At 56.6% G+C, this 12,178-nt stretch overlaps 1 long non-coding RNA gene across 1 annotated transcript; it reads right to left on the bottom strand.

Annotated features, from left to right (window-relative positions):
• Positions 1–534: 534 nt before the first annotated feature.
• Positions 535–4,911, bottom strand: LOC132673061 (uncharacterized). Its single transcript, XR_009607854.3, has 2 exons — positions 4,732–4,911; positions 535–4,628 (listed from the first exon to the last, which is right to left on the bottom strand). It is a non-coding gene; the product is annotated as an uncharacterized LOC132673061 (long non-coding RNA).
• Between the last annotated feature and the right edge of the window lie 7,267 nt (positions 4,912–12,178).

Genomic DNA, 12,178 nt, shown 5'->3' with positions numbered 1-12,178 from the left:
CACAGCCCCGAGCCCCAGCCCCTCCACCAAGGTCTCCATCCAGAGTCACTCACTCATCCCCTCCCCCGCTGAGTCCTTACCGTGGGCCCACATGGTGCTTACGTTATATAGAGGCAGATGGAAAATCCACATGAAAGGGAAGGGATTCCTTGTTCTATTGCACTTTGAGAATATCGCATTTTTTTTACAAACTGAAGGTTTGGGGCAACCGTGCGTCGAGCAAATCTATCAGCACTATTTGTCCAACAAGCGCCTGCTCGCTTTGCGTCTCTGTGTCACGTTTGGTAAGGCTCATAATATTTCAAAACTTTTTAACCATTATTGTATTTGTCATGATGATCTGTGACCAGTGATTACAACTCGCGGAAAGCTCAGATGATGGTTAGAATTTTTTAGCGATAAAGTCTTTCGATTAAGGTATGTACCTTGTTGCTTTTAGACATAATGCAATTGCACACTTAATAGATTATGGGAGAGGGTCGACATAACCTTTATACGTAGTGGGACACCAAAAACTTCATTTGACTCACTTGATTGTGATACTTGGTTTATTGCGGTGGCCTGGAACCGAACTCAGAATATATCCGAGGAATGCCTGTCATCAAGCAACAGATTTACATGTTGTGATCAATAAGGATCAGTAAGGACACAAACGAGAGACAGAGCAGGAATAAATGAGTCTCCCGATGGAGGTGCCATGTGAGCTGAGACTGAAAGGACGAGAGGGAGTTGTGGAGGTGACATGTGAGGACAGAAGCAACCTAGAGAGAGGGAGCAGCATGTACAAAGGTCCTGGGGTGAAAAGAGTTTGGTGCAGTCAAGGAACTGGGAGACAACTAAGGGGGCTGCAGCATGGTGATCGAGGCCACACAGGGCTTCAAGGACTGTGGTTGGACCTCTGTCCTGCCTCAAACCCTTTCCTTCCTCTAGGATCGCTCACGGGCAGTAGAATCCCACAAAGCCCCTCCAATGCCCTCCCCTCTCACATCCAGTTGGTTGCCAAATCCTACTGGTTCTACTTCAAAATCTCTTCCAACTATCTGCTCTCTTCTCACCCCCCTGCCTTAGTCTGGGTCCTCACCAACACTCGGCTAAACAAGGCTACAAGCCCAGCCATCTCTCTTGGCCACCAGCCCGGACCCTTGCACGGGGGCTCCTAGGTGCCACCAGTCAGCTTCCTAAACCACATCCTATGGCACTGCTCCCACCGAAAATCCACGTCCTAGTTGGCCGCTGTTGAAGCCGGCTGATGGACACAAATACACTCTTCTACATGTTTAAAATTACAAAACAAAACAACAAACACCCTCCTCATACCCAGGCAGTCTTGGCCTCAAAGAAAGGTGCTTTGTTTTTTTTGTTTTTTTTTTAATGTTTACTTTTTTATTTTTGAGAGAGAGAGAGAGACAGAGAGACAGAGAGCAAGTGGGGGAGGGGCAGGGAGAGAGGGAGACACAGAATCCAAAGCAGGCTCCAGGCTCTGAGCTGTCAGCACAGAGCCCAACGCGGGGCTCGAACTCACGGACTGTGAGATCATGACCTGAGCCGAAGTCAGATGTTTAACCCACTGAGCCACTCAGGTGCCCTTGCTTTCTGGGTTTTGCACATTTGGCTAAGTATTAAACACTCAACAAGAAGATCCATCCCTGTTAACAGATTCTACAATCCATCTAGTCTGTATATGTTTTAAAGTCCCCCACCCCAGACCCCACTGCTTTGAAGACACAATCTAAGGCTTGTGCAACCAAACTGACTGCCGGGCCAGCCGTGCCCCCTTGGGGACTCACCAACACCATCTGGCACCCAGCCACACCAAGTCCTGCTGTTCCCCAAACACATCACGTCCCTTCCGACCCTGTGCTTTTGTTGGTCCCTCTACCTGGCACGTCCTTTGCTCTTGGTACATTTCTACTCATTTGTCTAGCCCAGACTCAATGTCAAGTGCTCAGCAAAGGCTCTCCTTCCACCTCCTCTTCTGCCCTTGTCTGCATCATGGCCTTCCCCCTGTCTTGGGGCCCCCCATGGGCAAGGGCTGGCTGCTGTCATAACCAGAGAGCAAACACAATTCACTGCTCCGTGGCAGGGACCCCACTGAGTGTTTCCCCATGGTGACACCGTGAGTCCTCATACCTGCCCTAGGAGGAGGGCACTGGAGTCCTCATTTTTGAGCAGGAGAAACAGGCCCAGAGCAGGCCAGCACCCGGCCCAAGGTCACCACCTCCCAGAGAGCTGCATGCAGCCCCTCAGCCAGTGCACTGCCCTAACCTGGTGCACAGGCCTCCCACGGATCCTCCTTGCTGAACAAACGCATGGCTTGCATCAGCTAGCCTCCACTCCCACTCGCTGCCCCTCACCTCTCGCCCCTTCCCCGGGCAAACCCAGCTCTGCTGGGGCAGCTGGGGAGCCGGCTACCTGCCTGAAGCTCCCATGACCGGGTGTCAGGGCACACCTGGGCTTCAGGAGACCCTCGTGTGGGGAACTCGTTACACACAGGTCTCCCAGCCCCCCTCACCTCCCTCGCAAGGCCCTGTGGCTGCATCCTGAGGAATCCAGAGACAGATAGAGCTGGGGTGCCCGGGTGGCTCAGGCACTTATGCATCCTACTCTTGGTTGCGGCTCAGGTCATGATCTCACGGTTCCCTGAGTTGGAGCCCCACATCGGGCTCCACACTGACAGCGCAGAGCCTGCTTGGGATCCTCTCTCTCCCTCTCTCTGCCCCTCCCCTACTTGTGCTGTCTCTGTCTCTCTCATAATACATAAATAAACTTAAAAAAAAAAAAAAAAAAAGAACAAAGAAGGAAAGAGCTGTCAGGAGTTCCCATGACGACACCAACCTGACCAAACTCATTTCCAGGTAATTTAACATGAGTCCCTTACTTCACTTCGTCCTCACATAAAAATGAAACGCGAGACCCAAAACCATGACCGAGGTCTGTGTTCAGACTTGTCCCTGATGTAACATTAACCACACCCACTACTCTAATATACCTGTTTGTAGAATGTTTTTCAGAAGAGCTCTTGTAACAAAAAGTATTAAGGTATCATTTCTCCTCCGTGCTGCCACGGAACGTTCCAGAGGCCACAGCTGAGGGCAACGACGAGGGAAAAGGCTGCTCCCCCACAAGCGCCAGCCTGTCCCCACAGCTGTGGCTCTTTGCCTTGACAGAAATGGTGGCTGGCAATGGGGTGGCAGGAACTTAGCTCCAGGGGACACCAAACCTAAAGGTTTTGTTTTAAGTCAGTAATTAACAAGGTGTAGACAACCTTGGGTACCTGGCTGTTCCAGGCGAATTTCTCTTGACTGCTGCCTGTAGGGAGCCTTTTCCCATGGCTTCTAAAGCCTCTTTGCTTTCATTTTGGCAAGGCTTCCTCTCCTTGCCCTTGTCCCCGGCCATCGGGACCCTCGGGCGTCTGTCACTTGCGACGGTCCCTGAGTTTGGGTCGGGTCTGAGCGGAACGAGTCTGTAAGAAGTTGAGTCTAGGTGGGCATGACCTGTGCTCTGTGTGAAGGAAGGACAAAAGCCCCATGAAGACCAAACATTCCGCCGGAGCAACGGCCCCTCAACTCTCCGTCCTCCGTGGGTTTGGGTTTTTTTTATTTTTAAAGAGTTTTTCATAGAAATCCAAAGCTGGGAGTGTTTCCGGGGTGTTTCTGGCAGGCGGGGCTGTGTCCTGTCCACCCGGTAACACGGGGATTAATATCAATTATATCATCAGGCCTCACCCACCCTCGGAAAGATGGGGAGGAGTAGGGCAGCCCAGGCACTCGGCACAAGGGGCTGCCCTACTTGGCACGGCCCGTCTGTGGGCTCCTCCCGGGCCTCAGTTTGCGCATCTGCGCGTCAAGGCTCGAGCTAGTCCTTCCGCCTGCACAAGGCTGTTGTGGGTCCCAGCTGGCGAAGCATGTCATGCGCCCCACAGGGCCGAGCGGCCGTGACCTGCGCGGACACTGCAGGGTCCGGGGTTCGGGAGTCTGGTCGCCCCGGCAGCAGAGGGGAGTACCCACAGTCCCCCTCCAGGGTGTATCACTCCACAGGCCAGACCGACCTTGACTTCTGGTCAGTGGGAGGTGAGTCACTGCAGGTGACAGCTCTCAGACAGAGACAGGACTTTCAGCACAAGCTGGCTCTCTTCCCTAGGACGCATCTCAATGACTTCTTATATTTGTTACTTTATCTTTTCCACAGACTTGGCTCCAGGCTTTCACCGAGCACTGGCAACACGTTGGAAACGTATGCTCCGCTGCCCCAACCCCACACTGGTGACAGGGTGACAACGGGGCCAGCACTGGCCTGCTAGCGTCACTCTGAGGGCTCATCCTTCAGATCTCAGGCTACCTGGGGCAATTCGGTTTACCTGCAGAAGCCCTACGAGCTGTGTGGGGCTTCCCCCTCTCATATCCTGGGTCTGGACACGGCTCTGGGTGGCTTCCTCGGGCACCAGAACCCCGCTGTGGCCCCCCGGCGGTGTCCCCAGCACTGACAGCCTTCTTGGCGAGGCACATCCCGCTCTCGAGGCTCCCGCCGGCCTCCACCTCTGCAGCAGATGAAACGAGTTTCCAGTGGCCTAATTTTCTCCCGGGGAGTAAGACAAGTGTCGGAGGAAGAGTTTGCCGTTTGTGTATGTTCTAGAAATAAAAAAAGCTTAAATATGAGGCATTAAAAAATGATTCAATGCCTTGAGATTCTTCATCAGACCCGCACGGCCCGGGGGTAGAAACTGCAGCTGACCTGAAGGGTCCTTCAGGTCCACGATGGCTTTCCGCACTCCGGGTGTCCACAAGCCCTGGACCCAGCACAGACGCACGCCCAGGCCGGCTTCCCCCAAGCAGTCCCCAGGAGCACTCCTGGGGTGGGGGGAGTCACTGGACACCTGCCGTGTGCCCTAGGGCCTTCACGCGCCTCACAGCACCCCTGTTGAAGTAGGTTATCACAATTATCACATAGTTACCACAATTTTACACGCAAAAACTCAGCCTCACAAGGATTAAGTGATTGCCAAAGTCAACAGCTCCTAGGTGACAGGGCCAGGACAGGAATCCAGGTCTGCCCAAGCCCACGGCCCACGCTCTACCCACTCTGGACGCCTTGTCCAGGAATGCCACACGCACGCACGGCTCACCACCACCCCAGCCAGCTGGCTCTGACTGCTGGGATGGCAGGAGTGAGAGATGGGCTGGACGGGAGGCGGGGGGCAGGGGGGCGGTGCACCGGCCCCTGGGGAAGTCTAATTAAGCAAAGACGACAAGGGCTGGAACCATATACATAAGAGGGTGCGCTCAGAACTACTGGGGCTGGGCAGCTGGCTGATGTAGAACTGTCATCCCTGTAACCCCCCAAAACGGCAGGCTGGGGAGCCTGAGGGGGAGCATGAGGGGGAGGCGGGAATAGTTGTGGGGGGTGTGGGGCAGCAGATGGGTCTGCTGGATGCGTGTTTGGTGGAAGGTCCTGGGGGAGTCCCACCCCTGGGATGGAGGGTCGTGGCATCCTGAAGGAGGATGGGGACCGGGATGTCATCATGCATGAAGCTGGCGGCCTATGCTAAGGGAGTCAATGATGCAGATTACAAACGGTGGCACCATGGGGAAAGAGGAGAGGTGCAGGCCGGAACCCCAGGAATACCCTCCCCTTCCTTCCGTCCCTGCGTGGACACCAACCAGCCTGTGGTGGAGAGAGGCGAGCTGTGGGGGAACCAGCAAAGCCCAGCGACAAAGGCCAGTCGGCTCAAGAGGGAGAGCCTGGCAAGGGTGCCACAGAAATGATAAAGTGTGGGAACTGTGGAGACACTGCAAATGTAGCAGCCAACGGGGCCTTCGGGCCGGTCACCGCCCAAAGGCGGTGGGAGCAGAAGGCAGATTCTGCAGCTGAGTGAGGAGGAGGGGGACTGAAATCCCCAGCGGAGGGGACCGTTCACAGATCCCGACGGTGACGAGAAATAGAGACATGCGTAACAAGGTGGGGGCGGGGGCTAAACATAGTCGCGACCAAGAAGGAATGGGGCCCGTGAAAGATAAGATTGGAACTCAAGGAAGAGAAAGGATTCGCGGGGAAAAGCTGAAGGGGGACTCGAGCGGGGGGAGTCACAATGGAGGACACTCGGATGAGTGTAGATGCGAAAGGAAAAGATGCTTTCTCCTCGAGGATGGGAGAGAAGGGAGCTGGAAATGCAGAAATGCCAAGGGGAAGGGGCTGACACTCACCCAGAGGACACGGAACAATCCAGAAAGCAAGCGACGGGGGCACCGGCCGAGAGCCAGTGAGGGCTGATTTCTCACTCACGCCAAGCCCAATGCCAGGGCTGGGTGGTGGCAGTCCTCCACGAGGTCATTCAGGAGCCCGGGCCGGTCCCTCTGGCGTGTGCTCCAGCTTCCGCAGCGGAAGCCAGCACATGGGGAGCCACGTGGGAAGCTTCCTCCACGGGCCTGGAAGAGGCCCACCCCACTTCCAGCCACGCTGCGCTGGCCAGACCCAATCGCACAGCCACGCCCAACGGGAGGCTGGAAGAAGTCGTCTAGCTGGGTGCCCAGGACGAGAAGGAAACAGGTATGGATGGAAACCCCCGCCACGTCTGCCACTGGGTGAGGGCTCCAGGAAAGAAGAGAACATTCCAAAGGTCTGGGTGCTCGGGGGCGATGGAACACGAAGGGCCCCTCACGCTTGGGCAAAACTCCGAAGACACCGGGTGTATCGTCCCCACGCTTGTAACACGTGGCCACCGGGACTCTGCCTCTCGTCTCTGCCGTAAGACGGCCTCCGGGCTCTAGCTGGTTGTTGACAACCAGCACCGCCAACGTGTGGCATCTGTAGCAAGCTGTCTTCCACGCGTCCGAGGAACGAAGCCCTCATAATCGCAGCTCAGATAGTCCCCCTGGGCCCAGAGTTCCACAGCCGGGCATCACCCCTGCCCTCACTCACCCCGCCAGACAGATGGAGGCGGCCCCGATGGCCCTTCATGGCCAACACGGCCAAGAAAGATACAGATGTAAAGAAGGCCTTCTGCAGATCAGTACAGCTCAGGGAAAGCTGAGGACTTTCCCTTTGAGTCTTACGCCAGGAATTGGCTTTTTCCATAGGAACCCCCGGCTCCCGCGCACCTTCCCTTCAACGCAAAGATGGTGCCCTCCACTTAGGGAAAAAAAAAAAAAAGCAAAAAGCAAAGCGCATCCCTGGGCCTGCTCTGGGAAGCTTGGGAGGCTCCGTCTTACCCACTCTGGGAAACCTTAGGGGCTTATTTAAGCCCGCAGGGGCGACCGCGTGAGCGCTCTTAAAAACCTGTTCCTTTAGCAGCTTTGTCAACAGCCGTTGAAAACCGTCAGCATGAAAAGAGCAAAGGGAACACTGGACTGATGGATCTAAACGGCTTAGGGGGGGATGGACCCATGAACACGTGTTGAACGGATCTTGCAAAATCTGTAACTATGGGAAGAGAGGAAGAAAACAATTGAGGCCCAGAGGCATCTGGAAATGAATGGTAGACTATGTCTGGGCGTTGCTCAACGGTGGCCTCCCTTCCCAGGGCCCTTGCCAGGCCCTGGTAAAGGATGAGGCCCTGCTGAAGGCTCGTTTCATCCCCGCTGGAAGGAACACAGGGAGCTGGTTCAAGGTTGCAGTGTCCTTTGAGCAGCAAAGAGCCAACAATGCCAGGGCATGAGAAGGGCATCTCTCCCATGCGAGGGGTGAGCCGACAAGCATCTACCTGCACAAGGTGTGTTTACAGGAGCAGAGCAAGGTGTCTATTTGCCTCCAACACATGTGGTCAGGTTAGAGAACAGAAGCTCATTCATTGCCGATTTGCCCCAAAGCCTAACCCTTCCTTCTGCCTTTAGTTCCCTGGAGTTAATGACTCCTACTCAGCAAGGGTCGAGGGGCGCTGGGCTCCAACACAGACCCCTTTCGGGGATAGGTACCATCCAGGGGATAGGCCCTGGAGCAGAGAAAAATACAATCCTGGAGACACGCCCAGGGCCCGCTCTCGCTGCCACGTTTCAGCCATCTCTGACATCGGACCGCAAAATTCCACCAAAAACATCCACCACCGACCCTTCCTAAAGCCCAAGCAAAGGCCCCCAACGGGGATATCGACAAGGTTGGTTGGGAGCTGCAGAGTCAGGCGGCTGAGTCCTGGCGGTCCCGGGGAATCTGAGGAGGCCGTAAACGGCAGGTCAGAGATGTGCAGGAAGCCGTTACCACCCTGATGGCTTCGACCTCCGTCGGTTAGTCAGAAGCGGCCAGAGGATCTGGAACACAAGTGCCTCTTCTTCAGTGTGATCTGTAAAGACTTCGGGAGATACTTCTGGCCTCGCCAGAGTTGGTGGGCATCCACACAGCACCCGGCTGGACACCACACCAGGCCGAGCTCCTGTCCCCCGGTGGGGGGGGGGGGGGGGTCACATCCTGGAGGAGGCCAGGCCAGCTGGCTGTGTGGTCACCAGCATCCTCCCCACCCCGATCCCGCCTGACTTTGCCACTCCCTGTCTCTGTGACTCTAGAAGACCTAGGTAACTTTTCCATGGTTCTGCTTCCTTATCGACAAATTGGAAACAAGAGCTAGGACCCAGCAAGGTGACAATGTATGTGAGGTACCTCAAGTGCTAGGGCCACTGGGTGTCACCATGGTGAACCCAGACAGTACAGTGACCTCAGAGACCCAGGCCACGTTCCCAGCCATTGCTCTTACCTGTCTGAACCCCCACCGCACCCCTCCTATCAAGTCCAACCCACGCTCCACGATGCCCTGTCGCCAGAGCACAGACGTGAGGGGACAGTTCCCTGGCCTCAGGGGGCACAGAGGGAGTGGGAAGAGCATGTCTCCAGCCATGAGAGGGCGGGGGCGCTCCCCAGAGGGCAGGGCCGGGGCCCGGAAGTGCCGCGCAGCCCGGGGTCACACTTGAACTGGCTCCTGAGAGAGTCGCCCTGCCATTTGGGGAAACCAGCGCCCCGTGCACCTGCTGACATCCCATCTCGGCAGCGGATTCCCCAAAAAATAAAATCCAATCGGCCCTTGTTTTCCCAGTCCACACACCCCTCCCATTATATGTGAAAACTAAGTTTCCCATCTTTGCACTGATTTCTCAGCCTACTTTTAAGCACAGTAAGAACAAGTTCCCCCAGGGCGGAGTGGAGGGGAAGTGCCAAGATTGGGGCGTGGCTCTGAGCCCGTCCTTCTCAGGCCCAGGAGACAGGCCGAAAGGCGGAGTGATGGCGGAGGAAGGACAACAGACCCAGGACCCAGGTGCCATCGCTGTTCCAGCCTCTGCCATCAGGACCCCGTGGTGCCAGCAAACCTGTTGGGCCCGCAGCCTCCCCACGCCAGGTCCCCCAACTGCCAGGCAGGACCAGTCTCCTGTTCCCCCTCCCCGGTAAGGGGACCCATCCACCTAGTCTCCCCCGGTCAGAAGCACCAGCCTCCTGAAACTTCCTTCTCCTCCTGCACCTCACGTCAGTCACCCTCCACGCCCCTCCAGGCCCCCATGAGACCCTCCTCCCTCCCGCCGACCACAATCCACTAAACCAGCAGCTGGTCCCTCGCCGGTCCCACCAGGCCCAGCTCCCCAACCTCGGCAGTTAGGTTCCCCCACTCCCCCATCTTGCCCACATTCTGCAGAATGTTCCAGAAGAGGCTGGGGGCGGGGGGGGCGAGACTCCACCATGTGGCAGCTGTGTGAACTCAGGCAAATTGTCCAGCCTCTCAGGGCCTCAGCGACTCATCCCTGAAATGTAACAGTACAGCCCATACCCAAGGCTGCCATGAGGATTGATGGGAGTGAGGGGCCCACAGCGCTGTAAATGTTTGATCACTCCCCACTCACGTCCCTGCACTCACTCAGATTCCGTTGCATTAACGTGCACTGAGCAACCAAGGCAAGCCCTGCAGGGACTCAGGTGGAGAAACAACTTAAGCTAACAGTCACCTTACATGGTGATGAGGCCCCAGTGGCACTTGGGGTCTGGTTCCACCCGGGGAAAAGAGAAGGGGCATTGGGATGACGTGTGGGGCGGGTGGAAAGGAGCGTGGTTCAGGCTGAAGGCTGGCTCAGCCGAGCCCAGTAGCCCCACACCTGCAGAAGGGCCCCTGTTCATGTAACGGCTCCCGGGCATGTGGCTGCAAGACAGGGGCGCCAAAAGGGTCTCGAGCCGGGTGGAGGGCTAGCCCACCTTCCCTGCTACGGACTCCGAGAATGATGCCGTGTGCATGGCTCTTGGGGACACAAAGGATGCACCTCCTGCTGCTGGAGAAGGTGCCACGGGCTCCGCCCAGCCCTGGGCTGGGGGCTAGGGACTGGGGGCTGGAGGCTGTACTGTCACCGGTGCTTTTCTACCTCTGAAGACCGGCAGCCCCAGGAGTGGAACAACCAGTCCCGTGCACGCGGGAGCATGGCGTGGCATCCGTGTAAAAGGCTGAGGCAGTGACTAGGGTTGAAGCCGTGTAAGCCGGGAGCCAGGGGTAGTGGAGGCCGTCCAACAGTGGCACACGTGAGAGATGACAAGGAAGGACCCAGCAAGTCAGGACCAGTCAGCAGGTCCAGGCCAGGGGAGGGGTGAGGATGCCCACGCTGTCCACCCTGCAGGGCCAGTCCTCATCGCGAGGATGTCAGGGCCACAGTCTGCTCTAAGCTAGCAGGAGAGTGGGGGGGGGGGGGGGGGCGGGGGAAGACACCGAGACAAGACAGACAGACCGACAGACAGAGAGAGGGTCACATGGAGAGACAGACTGAGTCAGGGACAGACAGACAAGACACACACACACACACACACACGCAGACACAGAGACAGAGAGAGGGAGAGGGCCCATTCCAGAAGCTGGGCTAAAGGACCAGAAGGAAAGGATTATGGTTCAAAGGAAATGACTTAATGATGGAGAAACAAGCTTTGTGATGATGCGTGTGTCTGCGGGGGGTACGGGGGCAGGCGGCCGGTACCAAGGACGAGGGACACCAAGAAGTACGAATCACCGTGAAGCACGAGGAGTGAAGAATGTTCAAGACCGAGGTGGAAAAGGCTTGAGGATAAGGAAAGGCGCAGACTTCGGTCAGTTGTTTAAGGACAGAAAAAGTCAGGAAAACACTGCCCTGGGTTATTTGCCTCCCACACAACCCAAGTATTCTCCAAGGTTAGTGAGAGCTGGCACAAAGCCCCAGGATCTTTCATTAGGTTAGCCACACCAGCTTGCTCTGTTTTATTACCTTTACGTTGCCTCAGAAGAGCTCGCTCCATCTGGTCGCGGCTGTTAAAAATGTGCTTGGCTTTCTTCTTAAAAATAAAAGCCCAATCAAGGGATGAAAGAAAGTGCTCTGGAGCTGGTCCAGGGAACCATTGCATACAGGTGGGGAGAGAGGAGGGCCGGGGATGATTGAGGGGAGGAGGGCGGAGGGGGGCCCGAGCGCCGGGGCAGGCCATCCGGCTGACTTAAGCACCTCTATTAACGAACGGGAGAAGCCAACGGATGTCTTTCAATGCTCAGCCCCAGCGAGGATCTGTAATTTAGGGCGTGCAGAAGGAGCGGTCCGGGAGCAAGGGAGAAGAGGTGTGAAAGTATACGGCAAGAAGCACACAGCTACTTTTAGCTAGGTAACGAGAGACTGCTCTGAAAAGTCTGCTCTGAAATTTCAAGCCGCATATGGTCACGGCATCGTTGTGTGCAAGCGGGTTTCCTCTGCCTGCTGACTCCTGAACCACCCAAGGCAAGGCTGCGTGGCGGGGCCTGGAGGGTGGTAGACCCACTGCCCAGCCACCACTGTCAGGGACAGCCAGGCACCTCACGACCAAGGCACGCGCACGTAGCCGCACTACGGTTCAAGGACGGGATGCGCCTCCCGCATTCCGCCACCTCCTACCCACCCGAGCAGAGTGTACAAAAACTGCCATGGGCTTTAGCTCACAGGCCACGGTCAGAACTCCGTGACCGCCCGCACGTGGCAGTCTTGTGTCTGCTGCCTGCTGTCTCAGACCTCTGAGGTCGGCTTGTTTGGGCTAAGGGAAGAAGTCCTTGAAGTAAAGGCCATCGTATGTGAGCACGGCCAAAACGGCAGGGCGCAGCCGCTCCCAGAGCCGGGCTGCTGCTGACAGCGGGCTGGGATGTTTCTTAAACTCAAGGTCGGGGTGCCCTTCGGGGACAGGCAAAGGAGCACACATTCTTTCCCACGCGGCCGCCTCACGGCTCCGCTTCCATTTCCCGAGG

This window comes from Panthera onca, chromosome C1 (genome assembly GCF_046562875.1).
Source record: "Panthera onca isolate mPanOnc1 chromosome C1, mPanOnc1 haplotype 2, whole genome shotgun sequence".
Taxonomy (NCBI): Eukaryota; Metazoa; Chordata; class Mammalia; order Carnivora; family Felidae; genus Panthera; species Panthera onca.
This window is presented reverse-complemented; position numbering and strand designations above follow the sequence as displayed.